The sequence below is a fragment of the Hemitrygon akajei genome, unplaced genomic scaffold (genome assembly GCF_048418815.1).
Source record: "Hemitrygon akajei unplaced genomic scaffold, sHemAka1.3 Scf000039, whole genome shotgun sequence".
NCBI lineage: Eukaryota > Metazoa > Chordata > Chondrichthyes > Myliobatiformes > Dasyatidae > Hemitrygon > Hemitrygon akajei.
The window spans coordinates 1,599,011-1,619,212 of NW_027331925.1; the positions used below are offsets into that span (position 1 = coordinate 1,599,011).

The 20,202-nt window shown below is 47.0% G+C and overlaps 1 long non-coding RNA gene across 1 annotated transcript in view; it reads left to right on the forward strand.

Annotated features, from left to right (window-relative positions):
* LOC140720279 (uncharacterized) overlaps positions 1-19,483 on the forward strand; it is a 334,456-nt gene extending 314,973 nt beyond the window's left edge. The window contains exons 2-3 of the long non-coding RNA XR_012097150.1: positions 12,924-12,953; positions 19,408-19,483. This is a non-coding gene — a long non-coding RNA (uncharacterized lncRNA). The remainder of the gene's footprint in view (positions 1-12,923; positions 12,954-19,407) is intronic.
* The last annotated feature ends 719 nt before the right edge of the window (positions 19,484-20,202 follow it).

Here is a 20,202-nt window from a genome sequence, read left to right on the forward strand (position 1 = left end):
AGGTCTGGTCAGTCACGGTTAAATCAGTGAAATCGGCTCCGTCAGCGAGTGGAATCGAGATCAGCACCGATCGTTGTTGTTCAGGCAGCTCGTTTCTATTCCCGAAGATTGCCCACACATTGCCTTATCTCCACACTGAAGAAGGCAGGTCAGAGACAGTGTGTCCCGTGCCTGACGTTAGATTAGTAGCCGTTCACAGATTCCAGCACTCCTGAAACCCGATCCCGTGTTAATTCCTGGAGAATGTGTTCAGTAGTGCCCAGTGTATTTCTTCCTTCGATCTTTCTCCCACTCTCTTGTACTCTCTTTATCTCACTCTCTCTCTCCCTCTCTCTCCCTCTCTCATTCTCTCCAGTGAATTTAGTGGCGATTGTGATCCTGTCCCGGGGAAAGTGCGGCCTCTCTACCTGCACCACTCGCTACCTGGTGGCCATGGCAGCGGCGGATCTACTGACCGTTGTCACTGAGGTCATGTTGCTTCGGATCAATAGGTATTATTTCCCGTGGAGTTTTCTGAGCATCACCCCGGTGTGCACGGTTATCTATGCACTGACGTTCGCAGCTACACGCTGTTCTGTCTGGTTCACCGTCACTTTCACCTTTGATCGGTTTGTCGCCATTTGCTGCCCGAAGCTGAAAACAAAATATTGCACCGGGAAAACTGCGACTGTGGTTCTAACAACAACGGGTGTACTGTTTTGTCTGAAAAACTTTATCCGCTATTTCATAACCAAACCCGCAGTTATCATTGATAATGTACCGTGGTTCTGTGTGATCAAGGACAATTATTTCACTGACCCCGGGTGGATAGTTTATGATTGGCTTGATACGGTTTTAACACCGTTCCTCCCTTTCGCTGGGATCCTGTTGCTCAACGCTCTGACAGTCCGGCACATTTTATTGGCCAGTCGGGTCCGTAAGGGGCTGAAGGGTCAGAACAAGGGGGAGAACCGCAATGACCCGGAGATGGAGAGCAGGAGGAGGTCTGTGGTTTTGCTCTTCACACTCTCCGGCAGTTTCATACTCCTGTGGATGACGAACGCTTTAAATGTCGTATATTATCAGATCAGAGGGAAAGGGTTTAATTTCAATGATTCTGAACGGATCTTCCAACAGGTCGGGAAATTGCTAAGGAATTTCAGCTGCTGCACCAACACATTTATTTACGCGGTGACTCAGTCGAAATTCAGGGAGCAGGTGATCAGCGCGGTGAAATATCCGGTCACCTCGGTGCTTCAGTTCATTAATAAAGCCGCATCCTGAGTAAAAGCCACATGCGGACGCAGTGTCTCCGGCCCGGGATCTCAGTTCCTCACATTCACCGTCTGATCTCCCAGGTGTTATTCCCAGGCGGATTGTCCCATCGACAAGGCAGGTCCGGAGTGAGTGAGTGTGTGTGTGTGTGTGTGTGTGTGTGTGTGTGTGTGAGTGTGTGTGTGTGTGTGTGTGTGTGTGAGTGTGTGTGTGTGTGTGTGTGTGTGTGTGTGTGTGTGTGTGTGTGAGTGTGTGTGTGTGTGGGGGGGGGGGATGCAAAGCACCGTCCTGGAGACTCAACACCTCATTGTGCTCGCCAGATGACAGTTAAAGATCTTCCCCAAAATGCCGCACGTTAGTCTGTGCGTTTGTCCATCTACTCCCGTTCCCATCCAACCCACCTCTGACTCCGATATTCCCACAAGACGACAGCGTCTACTCTGATGCTGGTTTTCTAATCCAATGTCAACCTCACCAGTCTAACCATTCCCCTTGAACAACTGGATAACGTGCAGAAATTCTGTGGTGTTTGGACCAATGGCTGTTGACACTCCAAATTAAATGCGTATTCACGCCATGAACTGGACTGGAGTGTGGTGCAGAGAATTAGGAAAGAAATCCCTGACGGCTTCTTCTTTTTCTAATGAAAGCTATATTACCCCAAAAGCCGGATAGATTGTATGTAATGAAACACAAGTCCGTGAATTAAATTCAAGTCATACACTCGTTTAAATTGAGAACGTTTTTTAAATGAAAGCAATCAACCCTCAAAGACTGCAATAAAGCCTGTATTTGATTTATTTCTACCTGATGTGCTTTGTCCTGAAATAGTCTGTGTTGCACTGTTTCATAACGACAAAAAACTGCACGACCCAGAATTATGTTTTCCAACACAGCATGAGGAATAATTTAGCACAGAATGGCCAATTCTAAGTCGTGTCCATATTATTCCTTCCGTTTTTGTTTTACCCCCCCTTCTCCCAAGTATTCTGTAAACGTGTCTCCCCATGTGCCCATTATCGCACCTTTCTTACCATAAGAGCCTGATTGTCAACATTACAATCCCTTAGCTTCTGATTTGCCAAGTGGAATGACTTTATCTGCAGATAAACTTTGAACAGGTTTTGTAACTAAACAGTCACCCACTTCACTATCTACAGGGTCCCCTAAGACGACGATTATAAAATATTACCTGGAATCTGAAATAATTTGATGAGTTTCTTACAGTAAATCTGACCAACTGCTAGAATGACCTGTTTTGAGAATCACGCAAACCGAAAAATAATCTGAACAAATTAAAACTTTAAATCAACAAAAATCTTCCACCCACTGTATGCCGAAAATAATGATAAGTAACTCTGCTGAATGTACTGATAAATGGCTGGTCAGTTGTTTAGTTATCGTTACCTGTAATTCAGGCACAAAAACAGCCACACCAGCATCCCAGTTAAGTTATCTTTTAATTCCTCTGCAACACTGGTTAACCCATCATGATAATTTTCGTAAATATACTAATGAACCAAGAGACTTTCAGGCATAACGGAATTCTTGGAATTTATTAGAATGTGATACCTAAAGTCTACTCGTCACAGACAGAACAAGGATATGTTTCAGAGGATGTGATAGTCGGGCATATTGCATAATCCAACATTTCCATCTTCACAGCGAGATAAGATCCCAGCTACCTAAACCTAAACCTAAAAGCACTCTTATTGTGACGTTCCCGATACTCCTCGAACTAAACTTTCAAACGATGATCATTTCTTTTCCCCCAAATGAATCCAATATGTCAACATAAACTGCATTCTCCGCAATTGTACTTGTCCCATTTCAACTAGTAAATTCGAAACATTGGACGACCTTACTGCAACCTTAAAGCCTTATTAATTATTTTACTGATATGGTGCTTCCGTGACAGTTTATTATCCATGCACAAGCCTGGAAATCTTAGCACTGACACGTCCTCAAGAGTTTGATCATATAATTTCAATTCAAGTGCAGGTTTACTAATCATGTCTGTAAAATACATAACTTGTCTTTTAGAGACTGGAAGCCTAAATCCCATCTATTTGCTGACGTTCAATCTTATTATTAATTGCTAATTGCATCCTAGATACAGTAAAATTGATACTGCCTTGTGAGAGTCCAATCTCAATCTGATAGAAGCCCAAATATATCTTGCCCACCCAAACCTGACACAAGACGTCTGAGTTATAAAACTCAGAAAAAAATATACAATTCCCATCCCCAATGGTCATTACATCAAAAGTCAGTTCTTCCATAAATACCATATGCCTTTTCAATTAAAAACAACAAAATGTATATTCAACTGTGTTTTCCTAATATCATCTTCCAACCATAAAACAGAATCCAACGTCATTCTACACTTCCGAAATTCCCTCTAATAAAACACGAAATCACCTCTTTTATCGAAAATATTATTCAAATACTCGGTTACCAGACGTTCCTTCAGTTTACATAAACGAGACCTTAACGATATAGGCACATAACCAGGAGGATCAAGCGGGGAGCTCCTAGGCTTTAGAAGAGGCACTACTACAACAGTTTTCCAAATAGAATTCAGAAATTTTAATATTATGTCAAGAGAGATGTCAGTCATATATCTGATCATACAATTACATGTCATCCTTTCCTGGAGAGGTCTGACCTGCCAATCCCTTCCAATATTATCACAATATGACCTCCAGAAAAACTCTTTTCACAATTTTCACCACTCCCCTCAGAACAGTCTGTGCCCTTTTATACATAATAAGGTCACACGAAGACTGATAGTTCTTAACTGTCCTAAACGCTTTATTTCTCTACCTAATCGCCTCTGCACGCTCCTCAATCCCCACCATAGCACAACTTTTCTCCTATTAATTCCGTTTGCAATGAGAATCACATCCAATGTAGTTTGCTGAATAACACGACATACCCCTTTTCACCTCAATAACACACATCTTCCAAAACATTCTGTAGCTGTTCCAGAATTACTATGAACATTAAACCTTGTGCCCATTCAGACACACAAGCTGAAAAACTCTTCCACAATCAAACCATGACCATCTTTAGGCAAACAACCCCACAATGAACTATGTGCGTTAAAATCCCCAAACCATACAACCCTTAGTGAGCGAGAACTACATATACTTCAATCACATTCACAACTCTATACACTGTTCCTTTCCTTCTAAAACTGGAAACACCACCCCTCTACCAACTAACCTGGTGCACCTAATAACAATATAACCCTTCACAGAAGTAAAAAAAACAGATTTAAATGAGGAAATAAGCAGGTTTCCTGAATCTATATAACATCGGGGGAATCTGACAGATCAGAAATAAACTTCGTAAAGTTTTGACCATGAGAAATCAGTTTTCTCGCATTCCGCAGCATTATATTTAATCCCATTGTGTACCTTCACACGTAGACTGTGATACAGATACCCCACCCATCAGAGGTTCATTTACAGCTTCCCACAGAACAACGGTTACACCAAGATACCCTTCTGCAGCTTTCACGATAATTTTAATTTCCTCAGTAGGACGAGATGGCTGAGCAGTACAATTCACCACATCCGTTATAAACATCACAAACATCATTTTATTCAGCAATAAAGTATCTTTACTGAGAGAACTGTGATGACAACATATATCCACTGACGTCTCTCCCTGTTCTCTGACTGGAAATCTTTATCAAGTTTACCTGCTGTACTTGCACATGAGCTAGTCAATTCATGCCTTACTGAACTACGTAATCTCTTCTACCTGCACAAGGTCCACATCCCTCCATTCTCCTCACCCTCATGTGGTATCTAATAGCCTCTATAGCATCTGCCTCGTGTTACGGTCGACCGCTAATTCGCCATTGCCTCCTAGCTCTCTTTGATTGTGTCCCTGTTCCGACCGTTAATTCCCCATTTTCTCCTAATTTCCTTTAATGGCGTCACACCTGGTTTTCATCAAGACTATAGCATAAGAACCCCGGCTTTGCAATCACCAGTTGCCAGATCGTTAGTTTTGACTCTGTGGTAATTAACGCTTCCCGGCCGCTTATGATTGTGTGTTTTAAGTTTTGCTCCAGTACCGAGATTTAACTGTGAAGTTCAGTCTCTCTGTGTCAAGATAAGTTTTCTAAGTTCTACTTCAGTACTGAGATTTACCTGTGTAACTCCGTGTCTCCATGCTAAGAAGTTTTGTCTCCTGCTTCCCCTTCTACGCTCCATGTCACGATCAGTTCTTCCTGCTTCCCTGCACTTCCTCCTGTTTCCCGTTCAAGGCTCACGCCCTCGTCTGCATCCTAACTTAATCTCCGGGCCTGTGTCTTGCGTTTGGGTTCGCCTCATTCCTTGCAACACTATGGATCCAGCGGACACAAATACCCTTCAACAAGCCCTTGCCAGCAAGGCTTCCCTACCGGGACAGCACGACCAACTCCTCCTGGAGTTCCCTGTCTGCTCACGTCAAGCAGATCGGTGACAGCCCAGACAGTCTGTAGCGGCAACCCCCTACAAGTCAGCAACACCCCCGCCAAGAGAGCATCATGTACCTCAACCGGAGCACCACGCTGGAGATTTGGGGAAGTGCCGGGGTTTCCTTCTTCAGTGCTCCTTGGTGCTGTTATGATACCAGCCCCCTCCTTTGTGAGAATTGTAAGAGCCCTAGTGAAGGGGGGGTCAATGACCCGAAAGAGAGAGCAAGAGAGAGAGAGAGACAGGCTGAATGGACACAGGAAATGGAAAGACAGCGATGTGCTGGATACCGCATTCCACTGGGACAAAAGCGGGAGACTGTGGCATTGTTCTCAGGAGACACCTGGGAACTGCAGACGTGCCAACTCGCAGGGACATTGTAAAGCCCTCGGGCAAAGTGGGCTGGTTGAGAGAGAGATTGCATCACCTGCAACCTGATTGACACCTGAGATCCCGTGAGGCAGTATAAAGCAGGGTCTGAAAGACGTCGACCCTCAGACGCACCAAGGAGACACCAAGAAGCACGATACCGCTTCCCATGGGAACGGGAAGCCATTTTGAAATAAGCCACGTGCGTTAAATTCCGAATGCGGGGTTTGTGGCTGGAACCAACGGAAGATCGCTTTTATTTAACACCAGGGAAGCCAAATCCTCTGAGGCTGAGGATTTGATTCATAAAGACAACGGCAAGTGTTCTCTTTTCCTAACAATCTCTCTTCTCTCTCTCCAACACGTGAAACCAAAAAGGGAAAAGCCTGCAGACTTCAGAGTGACTCTTTATATATTTCCAATTGGACTCAGTATTATACCCTAGACAACGAAAGAGCTTATTTCTGAGTGATTATTAATGTACCTGCGGTTTAGATTGAGTATTGACGCATGTTATCTGAATGTTTGTATTAACCTTAATTTTTGTGCCCCTTTATTAATAAAACTTTTGAAAATAGTACCATTGGACTTCAACTGACATATCTATCTTTGCTGGTAAGTGAAACCAGTTACTGGTTTCGTAACAGTGCTTGAACAGAAGTCGTCCACGTTGCCCACAGGTAAGTCAAAGTTTGCTTATATCATGGGTTTGTTTCGGGAAAGTGCTTTAGCGTGGGCCACAGCTGTTTGGGATAACCATCCGCATCTCGGCCCTTCTTTCGCCACCTTTATCACGGAAATGAGAAAGATCTTTGACCACCCCGTCCGTGGTAAAGATGCCACCACGCGTCTACTCACTCTCCGCCAGGGCTCCCGCGGTGCTGCCGAATATTCCGTGGAGTTCCAGACGTTAGCGGCTGACTCGCGGGGGAATGATGAGCCACTCAAAGGGGTGTTTCGGAATGGCATCAGCGACCTGGTGAAAGACGAGTTGGCGGCGAGAGACGACACTGACAGCCTGGATTCTCTGTTCTCCCTAGCCACCAGGTTGGACAATCATCTCCGAGACGCCATAGAGAAAGAACAGTCGTCCACCACCGTTGGCCACTTCTCGGCACTCATTACCACCTCCCGCCTGAAAAAGCTTCCATCATCCTCCTGCTCTTAGGGCAGCTCCCAGCCCAGCCGTTTCCACCGCCCTGGGAGAGGGAAGAACCGTCTTCCTTCCACAGAACCACCCCGGAGACTGAAAGTGGGTGAGAACCGATATTGCAGCCTGTCCGGCCTCTTCCGTACTACCTGTCCCTTTCGGCCAAACGGGGAGTCTCAGCAGCAGAAAGTCGGACCCTGGAGAGACAGACAACATTCCCTTCCATCCCCCGACCCTGGATGCAGCTTCAAGCTACTTTGTGTTACAGCCAACAGTCCCTGTCTCTGTTAGCAGTAGTGGATCCGGGGCTGAGGGAAACCTTTCGGATGAAAACTTAGCTGGGCACTGGACGGCTGAATGTACTTAATTCAATGTGTTCATAAAAGGGTTTTAAACAGAGGGGAAACGCTCGGGTTGGCTTTGTGGTGCGTTTCCCAACATGCACGGTGGAATATTTAATGTCTCTGGTGATGGGGATGGGTAAATGTGTAAATGTCGTTTGTATACTGGATACAGATAGATAATTCTGTTTATGCAAGAGCTCTTGTATAAAGATGAGAAGTGATTTCAGCCATTTTTTGTCGAAATGCTTAACGGGAAGGTGAGATGTGGAAACTTCACTCAGGTAGTGAGAGTGTGGAACGAGCTGCCAGCGCAAGTGGTGGAAACGGATTTGATTTCAACATTTAAGATTAATTTGGATAGGTACATGGATGAGAGGGGTTTCGGGTCGATGGGTCTAGGCACCATGGTAGTTCGGCACCAGTTAGATGGGCCGAATGGTCTGTTTCGGTTCTATGATTCTATGTTCACCACGGTCAGCAGCGGCTCTCTGACAGTGGATCCCGCATTTCTGCCCTCTCACAGTGATTTTCCCAAGGTAAAGCGGATATGAACCAGTAACCGACATGCATCACCGATTCAGATATATTTTAATTTGATTTTTACTTTGTGTTTTTGTTATTTAAACATGTTGTCTGGCTCCTACATCACAATGGTAGGATGTCTGCTGATGATCAGCCTTCCACCCTGAGTGTGGCCAGTCTCACAGGTAACAACAATCCAGCTCATCATTCCAGAAGATTTTATCCACAGCGTAACCATTGGGGCCCGGTTTTGTACAGAATCCTCAAATGTCTTCACATTCAGAAGTGTAGTAATCTGCCGCGGGAAGAGGAGGGTTAATGTAGAGCTGGCTGGTTTACAGTGAGGGATGTTTACATTCCAGCAGCCTTTCCCCGACCGCTTCAGGTTCAAGATCCAGCTTGTCGTGATTCAGCCGGACACCAGCACACAGCGAAAACTAAACATGCCCTGGTAAAATTCCTATGCCTCTCGAAAGACATCCACGTCTTTCCTATCAGGAGGAGACGAGACCCGACACAAAATTCTCAGTGTTGTCTAACTAGACTTTTGGAGAGCTGCAACATGGTTCTTGAGATAAATGCCACGACTGATGGCCAGCACACCATACGCATTCTGAAACACACCACCAGCTTCATGGTAAGGATGTGATGATGCAGCAGCGGGAAAATATCCCCCATGTTTGTGACCTCCTGGTGGATAAACGGTATCCCTTCACCCTGCCACTTTGAATTGGCTCACGTCCTCATTATCCAGGAATCCCACGTGTTTTTATTGGGATCTTCCACCTCGTTAACCCCATTTTAATGTTTAAAGTTACGTGTATGTTCAGTATGGGGTTATTACTCGCGGACTGGGAGAGCCCCACAGTTTCAAACTGTCACGGAAATCTGCTTTTCGCCCCTCAGGTGGGCTTCGTGTAAACATGAGATTCTGTGCCTCCTCCCACCTCCCGGAGTGTTCTGCCCAAACCCCCTCAGGTGGGTTCCGTGTAAACATGAGATTCTGTGCCTCCCCCCACCTCCCGGAGTGTTCTCCCCAACCCCCCTCAGGTGGGCTCCGTGTAAATATGAGCTTCCGTCCTTCCCTCCCCCTCCCGGAGTGATCTGCCCAACCCCTCTCAGGTGGGCTCCGTGTAAACATGAGCCTCTGTGTCTCCCCCCTCTCCTCCCGGAGTGTTCTGCCCAACCCTCCCTCAGGTGGGCTCCGTGTAAACATGAGATTCTGTGCCTCCCCCCACCTCCCGGAGTGTTCTCCCCAACCCCCCTCAGGTGGGCTCCGTGTAAACATGAGCTTCCGTCCTTCCCTCCCCCTCCCGGAGTGATCTGCCCAACCCCCCCTCAGGTGGGCTCCGTGTAAACATGAGATTCTGTGTCTCCCCCCCCCCCCCGGAGTGTTCTGCCCAACCCCCCCTCAGGTGGGCTCCGTGTAAACATGAGCCTCTGTGTCTCCCCCCTCTCCTCCCGGAGTGTTCTGCCCAACCCTCCCTCAGGTGGGCTCCGTGTAAACATGAGCCTCTGTGTCTCCCCCCTCTCCTCCCGGAGTGTTCTGCCCAACCCCCCCCTCAGGTGGGCTCCGTGCAAACACGTGATTCTGTGCCTGCCCCCCCCCCCCGGAGTGTTCTGCCCAACCCCCCCTCAGATGGGCTCCGTGTAAACATGTGATTCTGTGCCACCCCCCCCCCCCCGAGTGTTCGGCCAAACCCCCCCTCAGGTGGGCTCCGTGTAAACATATGATTCTGTGTCCCCCCCCCACCCGGAGTGTTCTGCCCAACCCCCCCTCAGGTGGGCTCCGTGTAAACATGAGATTCTGTGCCTCCCCTCCCCCCTCCCGGAGTGTTCTGCCCAACCCCCCCCCCCCTCAGGTGGGCTCCGTGTAAAAACTGAGCTTCTGTGGCTCCCCCCCCCCCCCCCGGAGTGTTCTGCCCAAACCCCCCCTCAGGTGGGCTCCGTGTAAACATGAGATTCTGTGGCTCCCCCCACTCCCGGAGTGTTCTGCCCAACCCCCCTCAGGTGGGCTCCGTGTAAACATGAGATTCTCTGTCTCCCCACCCCACCTCCCCCCCTGCGGAATGTTCTGCTCAACCCACAACAGGTCTCGGCATTGTTTTACCAAACCTGTTTGTCTGCTTCGGCTGCAAGTCCTTACTGTTGCTAGGATACCGGCCTGTGTGTTGGTTTATTCCGCTCGAGGTATATAAGTGGTTCGGGTTTAGAAATACAATTGGATCGGGTGCTGGTGAGGCGGAATCTTAATATTGATTTTGTTTCAGGACCCCCTGTCTCAGCAAGTGAACAGTACATTAACATTAAACACACTCCAACAGAGATTCATTATTTACAAAAAAAAAACAACTAAAACAATTAGCTCCAGATTCTTCGTGTCGTTTAGAAGAATGTTTCCCGATTTTACTGAGCGGTACAAAACCCCACCGGGACGTGAGTGTGAGTAGACGGAGTGATTCAGGGGCAGAATGGACACAGTGGAAGCAGACCCCTTTCCGAGTGATGGCGGCTACAGTCGATGATCCTCAAGTTCATCTTGAAGTGTAATTGCCATTCGACCGTACTCCGGTTTACGAGACAGCACGGTAGCGTAGTGGTGACAATGCTTTACAGTACCAGGTCCATTCAGTACAGGGTTTCAGATAGGATGCTGCCTTTAATGGGTTTGTACATTCTCCTTGTGTCCGTGTGGGTTGCTCCGATCTCCTCCCACAGTCCAAAGGTGTACTGGTTGTGTTACGTACCCCGTAACTGGGTGTCTTACCAGCAAAGATAGAAGAATCCGTTGGAGTCTGGTGGTACTGTTTTCAAACAGTGTTTATTAGTAAAATATACAAATCAATATCAACAATGCAAATATATAGATAATACACGTTAGCAATACTAAACCTAAAAGTGTGGGTATAATAATAATCAAATATAAACAAGCTCTATCGTCCAGGGGATAATGAATTGTCATATGTGAATATAAAGTTGCTCAGTTCATACGTGCTGAGGTAGTTGTTGGTTCTTGTGTTTTAATCGTTGGAGAGAGAGCGAGCAAGCAGTGACAGCTACAGTCAGGCAAACCTTCCTTTACGTTCTTGATCCGTCGATGTGTTGTGGCCATTCAGGTATGACCCCTCTGTCCTTCAGCTAGACCGTTCTTCTGTGGTGGACTCGTCACCCAGGCAAGGGCGGACACACACACAATCCCCCACCAGCCCTGCTATAACACTGTGAGTTAAACTGACCGATCCTTTGTTCGGTCCCCGATGCCCCACACCTTCTCGTGGGTTCCAACACTCAAGCAGTGCTCACTAGTGTGCCTCCTGGTGTGTCTGAGGAGTGTCTTCCCAGACCTCTCATTTATCCCCACTCACGGGGTCTCAGGTGTCAATCAGTTTTGAATGGCTTAGCCCATTAAACCAGCCCACACCGGCTGTCCACTGAGGAATTTTAATGAACAGAATAGTACCAAGTAAACAGCCCTCTCCAGAGCCATAAGTCTTTCAGGAGTCATAATATGGTGGGTCAACAAGTCTCTCTCTCCCGGTGTTATCTCTCCCTTAACTGAAGCAGAAGTTCCAGTCCCAGTATGTTTTCCCTTTGTCCCTCTTTCTCTCTCATTAGCAGCGTGGTAACAGTAACAGTTTGTGATTCTCCCAGGTGGGGGAAACATGGGCAACTCTATACCCTTCTGCCCATCAGAGTTGTTCATCCTTCATAACAGTTGGTGAAGGGAGTTCCGTGACAGTCTTGAAGATACCTCCTCATCCCACAGTCTTTGGGGAACCTGGCCTTGGAACCAAGGAACTGGCCCTTCTGGCCGTTTATAGACTTTGTTTCCACAGGTATTTTTTTAGATCTGCGGGTGACCCAACCAGTAGGAGTACCAACCTTTAAGTTCGACTATCCATTGAGAGCCTCTGCTCTTGACAAGAGACCACTTGAGCCAGGAAACGTGTGTCAGGTTTGATGGACCCTGAGGTTACCGATAGACCTCTCCTTATCTCTTCCCCTGAGGACAATCTCACCTGACGGTATCCGTGGTTTTCATAGCATGGTCCCGTTATGGTCCAATGGCAGCATCCTGGGCTGACTCCCAGAAGCTCACCGAGTTCCCGGGACTGTAATCCCTGTTTCCGAGTCTGCCCCTGACATTCCCAAGTTTTTGACCTATGATGATCCCGGGAAATTTCCCAGGACTATTCCAACGATCGTCACAAAACTGAACCTGAGGAACCCTTCTGACTGAATTCGTATTCATAAAGGGGATGAGTGGAAGACAGCTTTTAATACCCCGACAGGTCAGAATGAATATTTATGAATAACTATCGCAGATGTGAGGTGTTGTATTCCTGGACGACATCCTGTCATGTTTACTAAAGCAATCTAGTGAAGAGAAATTGTAGAGAAAGGGGTGGATACAGCCCAGTCCATCACAGACAAACCCGTCCACACCATTGTATACATTCCCATGGAACACTGACAAAAGACGCCCACTATTCAGGACATGCCCTCTTCTCGTCACTACATCTGGGAGAGGGATACTGGACCCTTATGGTCCGCCGCCACCAGGTTCAGGACCAGTTGTTCCCCTACAACCATCAGGCTCCTGAACCACTGTGGCTAACTTAAATCACAAACAAATCTCAACTCGTTCCACAACCTACAGACTCACATTCAAGGAGATTACAACTCAATTTCATCGTCATATATATTTTTATTTGCAAATTTATTTCCCTGTACGTTAGATGTTTCTCCATCTTTGACTCTCCCTGCGTAGTGTTTATTAAATTCTGTTGTCTTTATTTTTCTTCTAAGCAGCTACAAGAAATGGAATCTGCCCATGAGGTATGTGGTAATGTATGCGGGTTTTGATAATAAATTTGCTTGGAACTGTCAAGGAAGTATGTAGGTTTGATTTATTGCTATGAGGGTGTGGATGGTGATGAAGATTTCACAAGAACTGATTTAATCAGCCGGATTTGCTGTATCCAGTCCCAGGGTGGAACAACATTCCGATCAACATCGAACACTGAGCAATGCAGTCCAGAAACATATCATTAAAGTATCATTTAATGCCCCACTAAACTAATGCCATCGGCTGATATAATACCCTCACTTGTCCATTCCCTGCTCATTCAAACACCTATTTAAAAGGGACTTTATCGCCTCTGTCATACTTGCCTCGAGTATCAGCCCTGGAAGGGCATTTCATGTACCCACCAAAATATGTGAACAAAAACTTGCCCGGCATATTTCCATTCAGATTAACTCCCCTCGGTGTAAATGCATGCCTGCTAGTCTGTGATATTTCAGTCCTGGGACAACTACGCCAGTTGTCTATTCTATAACTCTGTGATCGTACAAAGATTTGTTAAATCTCCCTTCAGCCTCCACAACTCCAGAGAAAACAACATGTTTGGCCAAACTCTGCTTATAATCAACGTCAGATCTCAGCAAGTGCTACAAATGCCTATTCACCTACTCACACACCAATATTCAAGGTCAGAAACAGTACCCCCAGGAGAGGTGACCCTTCACCTGTGAGATTGTTGGGGACAGGGACTCGTTCCAGTCTCCTCTGCAGTGACCAGACCTGATACCTACTGGGGAAATCTTCGTTCAGTAATTTTGCTATATTCACCATGGCATATGATTCCGGGTTCATGGGGATGATTAAGGGATATACGTATGAGGAGCGTTTGGCAGCTGGAATTTAGAAGAATTCAGGGTATCTCACTGAAACGTACCGAATGTTGAAACGTGGTGGATGCGGAGAGATGTTTCCTGTGGTGGGGGTATCCCGAACTAAAGGGCTGAGCTTCAAAATTGAGGGGAGACCGTTTAGAACAGAGGGGAGGAAGATTTGTTTCTTTTCAGTCAAAGTAACGAATCTGTGGAATGTGGTGGAGATCAAGTCCATGGGTACATTTCAAGCGGAAATTGATATTTCCAGACTAGTCAGGACATCGAAGGATATGACAAGCAAGCAGGCGTATTTTAGTTGATTGGGATTTGGGATCAGCCATGAAGGACTGGCGGAGCGGCCTCGATGGACTGAATGGCCTAACGCTGCTCCTATGTCATGCGGTCTGATGGACAGCATCTCCTGTTGGCTACCCATTGTATTTCCACATCCCATTCCCATTCCAACATGCCAGTCCATGGCGGACCCTTCTGCCACAATGACCCTACTCCCCGGTTGGAGGAGCAACATCATACTCCGGCTGCCTACATTACAGCATGAATATTGATTTGCCCAACTGACAGAAAATTCTCCCCTCCTCCAGTTTGGCTTTCCTTTCGCCTCCTGTCTTCTCCTCACATCTCCAGCACCTTCCTCAGATACCTCTCCTCCTTACGGTTCTGCAATTGTCCGCACTCCTCCTCTCAGATTCCTTCTTCAAATGTTTATCTCTTCTCCCTATCAACTCCCATCTTCTTACTTCATTTCCCTTCCTCCACACACTCACATTTCAACTCACCTAATCCCTGCCCACTTGTGCACGCCATTCTTATTTTCGCATCTGACCCCTTCCTTTTCAGTCTACAAGAAGGGTCTCAACCTCGAACCAGCAACTCATTATTCATCTCCATAGATGGTGCCTGATCTGATGAGTTCCTTCAGTATTCTGTGTGTATTTGACTGTTATAAAAATCGCAAAGAACAACGGTCCAGCGCAGATCCCAGAAGAACACTACATGTCCCTGACCTCGAGGCAGAATACCCTCTGTCTGCACCCACCCTCTGCCTTCTATAAGTCAATTCTGGGAGACAAGCCAATTCTGTATCCACACAGCCTTGTCTCCCTGCATCCCATGCCTTCTGACTCTCTGAATACACCCATCCACTGCTCTAACTTCAATACACTTTGTCACATCCTCAAAAAATTCAATATTAGAGATGATAGTTTAGGGGTGAAATGTGAAAAATTTAAAGGATCTGTTTCACTGGGAGTGTGGTGTGTGTGGAATGTGCTGCCAGCGGAAGATCAATTTCAACATTGATGAGATGTTTAGATGACTACATGTGTCGCAGGGGTATGGTCCAGTACAGGTCGGTGGGACCAGGCAAAATGATAGTACAGTAAGGACTAGATGGGCTGAATGGTCATTTAGTGCTGTAGTACTTAAATAAATGGTACTAGAGTGATATCAAAGTGCAGGTAACAGTATGTTGGAACAATGACAACCGCCAAGATTCAGGAACTCCACTCATGACATTATAGTCACACCAGTTGTTGTCATAGAGAATTTGTTGGACTGTTAGACCTGTGCATAAACATTTTATTCAACCATCAGGGCCTAGACTATTATTTCATGAATTCTTTCTGTTATCAAAATGGAGCTTTACTGTTAATTTTGTCAAATGGGAATGTAAATGCTGTACTAACTTCGTACTCAGGTAGATCAGCTTTCACTGTTGTCCTGTTGTGCTATGGTCTGCATAAGGGACCTTTCCCATTCCCAAAGTACTTCACAAGCTTGCTGTTTTCTACCAACACCCTTCCTTACAGTGTCTGCAATTCCAGTTCCCCGTGCCTGTGTCTCGAGTAAAGTCGGTTAGATAATTCATTTCCAGAATCAATTAGGTCACTAGACCATAAGACATAGGAGCAGAATAAGGTCATTTGCTCCATCACCTCCGCTCGGCCATTCCATCGTGGCTGATTTATTAGCCCTCTCAACCACATCCTCCTGCCTTCTCCCCATAATGTTCACACATTGACCAATCAAGAAAATATCAACCTTTGCCTTAAATACACCGAGTGATGAGTTCTCCGCCGACGCCTGTGAAGAGAAATTTCATAGATTCACCACACTCTTCTGTTACGTAACCTGGTTACCAGGTAATTTACCAGCAAATATAGCGGAATCAGCTGAGTCGGATGCTACTATTTTCAAACGTTTTATTCAAAAAGGGGCACAAGCGTATGGTTAATACAAAACATTCAGATCATATACATCGTCAAAACTCGATCTAAAACACCGGTGTAATAATAATCAATCAGAAATAAGCTCTACAGTTGTCTAGGGGTTAATACAGAGTCCAATTGAAATATAAAGAGTCACTCAGAAGTCTGCAGGCTTTTCCCTTTTGGGAACCGCTGGGGTTTCACGTTGTGGAGAGAGAGAGATGGTTGAGAAAGGATAAACACTTGCCCGTTGTCTTTACAGAGTAAATCCTTGGAATCATGGGAGCTGGCTTCCCCGTTGTTATTGAAAAGCGGTCTTCCGATGGTTCCAGCCACAGATTCAAAAGTCGGAATCTAACGCACGTGGCTTCCTTCAAAATGGCTTCCTGCTCCCACGGGAATCGGTATCGTGCTTCCTTGGTGTCTCCTTGGTGCATCTGAGGGTTTCACCCCCTCAGACCCTCCTTTATACTTCTTCACGGGATCGCAGGTGTCAATCAGGTTGCAGGTGATGCGATCTCTCTCTCAACCAGCCCACTTTGCCCGAGGGCTTTTCACGTGGTCTTCATGAGACAATAGTCAATATCGCCTTTATTCTGCTTCTCGGGAGAACGTGGCCTTCCGCACGTCTCTCTCTCTCTCTCCCATTTCCTGTGTCTATTCAGCACGTCTCTCCCCCTCTTGGGTCAGTTGACCCCCCTCTTGACTAGGGCTCTTGCGATTCTCACAAAGGAGGGGGCCGAGGGCATAGCAGGTTTTTTACCAGCGGTTAAAAACAGGTTGGTACAGGACTTTTTTTTTGAATCTATATACTACACAAGCTTTTCTCTTCACAGAGTACTACCGTTATACATTCAAGTCAGTATCTAAACAGGTAACAAGTACAGTGCCCCTTTCTTTAATACCTTAACCTCACGTGCCATACTAAAGTCTGGTAGCATCAAACTTCAGCTTAATAGGTTACGAGGTTACGTAACAGAAGAGTGTGGTGAATCTATGACCTTTCTCTTCACTAAGGGGAGGACTATCTCCTCGCCTTTACCCCCTTTCACTTTACTACCTTCTGTTTTACCACCCTCGGAACCCTCGTGGTATAGGGTCGGTAAAAACGTCTTGGCCAATTCACTACTGGCCCGATTTAAACTGCTCTGGTTCTCAGCTGCTTTTCTCGACAGGCTGCAAGTGTCCGCGCATGCGGGATAGCTCGGGGACTCCATGGGTGGGGCCTCAACTATCAGGGCGGTTCCCATCTTCCCACCCGCGAGGTCATTACCCAAAAGGAGGTCGACGCCCTCCCCCGGTAACTCCGGCAGGACTCCTAGTTCCACAGGTTCCGACACCAACTCGCAATCGAGAAGGACCCTATGCAAAGGCACTACTTTGATCCAGTTCCCTAGGCCTCTCAGGGCTACCTCGCCCGTCGGAGGTCCGAAGGGTAACACGTTACGGCTAATTAATGATAGCTCCGCCCCCGAGTCTCTCCAAATTCGTACGGGGATGGGGGGGGGGGGGTCCCCTTCCTTCAAAGACACCGTTCCTTCGGAACTAAATGTCTCCTGCCCCTGCTGTATTCCCTCTACCTGGGGCCCTCTTGTCGATTTCCTGATTACCACTGCACGCCCGATAGGGATCGCTGCTCTCTCCCTCTCTGGCTCCTTTCTCGGAGCAAAGCATTTTGATGCGATATGACCCACCTTCCTACAATTAAAGCAGGTTAAACCAGGGGGTCTCCAGATTTCCTGTCTGTTATCCTCACTTTTTCTGCTAGCTCCCGGCGGGATCTCCGCCTCAGCCGGCGGACTTTCCCTACCATTCCGACGGTCTCTCGGGTAACTTTTTGGCGAGGAAAACTTTGTCTTGTGGGTTAGGGCATATTCATCTGCGAACCTAGCCATCTCTGAGATGGACTGATTCGTCCTCTCATTTAAATACATTCGGATCTCTTCCGGAACACAACCTTTAAATTCCTCAACCAAAAATAACTCCCTGATACGCCCATAGTTCTCGGCCACCTTTTCAGCGGTGCACCAACGGTCCAAGAGCACACCCTTCTCATGGGCTAGCTCGGTATATGTTTGATTCCACCCTTTCCTTAAATTTCGGAACCTTTGTCTATACGCCTCAGGTACTAACTCGTAACCTCGGAGAATGACCTCCTTTACTTGATCATAATTCCCGTCCCTTTCTGGGGGCAGCGCGGTATATACCCGCTGTGCTTTCCCTCGTAACACACTTTGTAACAACGCCACCCACTGCTCTCTGGGCTACTTCTGATTCACTGCCACCTTCTCAAAAAGCAAGAAATAACTATCAACATCCGTCTCCTCGAACGGGGGGACCAACCTCAACGCCTGACTAACATCAAACCCCTCCTCTCTCTCTTGCCCTTGAGCTCTTCGCTCTTGCCTTCGCCTGTCCAGCTCCAATTCATGGATCCTTTGTTTCTCTGTCTCTTCTGCTTCTGCTTCTAGCTGCTTTAGCTGGAGCTCATGACCCCGTTTCATCTTTAATTCCTTTAGTTTGAACACATGCTCTCTTTCCTCAGCCTTTTCAGCTCGTTTCGCAGCCTTTTCAGCTGCTTTACTTTAAGCTCATGGTCCAACCTTGCTTTCTACAACTCTGCCTGATCTGTCCCACTCGCTAATCTCTTTTCGGGGATATTTTCCAAATCCTCAGCTGCAAACACCTTCTTCCCAACGTAATGCTGTTGTATGACCCTTCGCACTTCCTGCTTTTTCATTGCTGGCTTCACCGCTGTGAGGTCTAACGCCTGCGCCAAATTTACCAAGTCTGATTTTGTAACCTTCCCTAGCGCCTCTACCGTCGGGTTTCTCATAAATTCATCCACATCCATCTTTGCTGGTTTCCCGTCTGGCTACCGGCGTAACCAGATTTAAGTTTGGACTTACAGCCCGATTCACTGACCCTCCCGTTTGGTTTCAAATCCCGGGACGAGGCCCCACTTGTTAGGTAACCCCGTAACCAGGTAACTTACCAGCAAAGATAGCGGGATCAGCTGAGTCGGATGCTACTATTTCCAAACGTTTTATTCAAAAAGGGGCACAAGCGTATGGTTAATACAAAACATTCAGATCATATACATCGTCAAAACTCAATCTAAAACACCGGTGTGATAATAATCAATCAGAAATAAGCTCTACAGTTGTCTAGGGGTTAATACAGAGTCCAATTGAAATATAAAGAGTCACTCAGAAGTTTGCAGGCTTTTCCCTTTTGGGAACCGCTGGGGTTTTCACGTTGTAGAGAGAGAGAGAATGATTTAGAAAAGATAAACACTTGTCCGTTGTCTTTACAGAGCAAATCCTTGGAATCAGGGGAGTAGACTTCCCCGTTGTTGTTTAACAGCAGTCTTCCGTTGGTTCCAGCCACAGATTCAACATTTGGAATCTAACGCACGTGGCTTCCTTCAAAATGGCTTCCCTCTCCCACGGGAATCGGTACCGTGCTTCCTTGGTGTCTCCTGGGTGCGTCTGAGGGTCTCCCCCCCTCAGACCCTCCTTTATACTTCTTCACGGGATCGCAGGTGTCAATCAAGGTTGCAGGTAATGCGATCTCTCAACCAGCCCACTTTGCCCGAGGGCTTTTCCCATTTTCCTGTGTCTATTCAGCACGTCTCTTTCTCTCTTGGGTCAGTTGACCCCCCCCCCCCCCTCGACTAGGGCTCTTGTGATTCTCACAAAGGAGGGGGCCGAGGGCATAACACTATAAAGTACGCAATGGATTCTCCTTTTTTCTGTAGTTATCGGGTAAATTCACCAAAGTCCGCGTGCAGTCGGGCTGTCATTCAAATGGGTTCCCTTAGCTCAGTGACCCACCGTGCCATGGCTTGTATTACATCAACCCCACTGGTGGCTCCCGGTCACCTTCGGGCATCTGCCTGGGAAAGGGGAACCCACTCCCTGTCCCTGTCCGAGAGGTTCCATATATAACCCTGAGGAGTGGCACAAGTCCCCGGGCAGGGTCTGGAAAGGGGAACCCAATCCCTGTCCCTGTCCGAGAGGTTCCATATATAACCCTGAGGAGTGGCACAAGTCCCCGGGCAGGGTCTGGAAAGGGGAACCCAATCCCTGTCCCTGCTCGAGAGGTTCCATATATAACCCTGAGGAGTGGTACAAGTCGCCGGGCAGGGTCTGGAAAGGGGAACCCAATCCCTGTCCCTG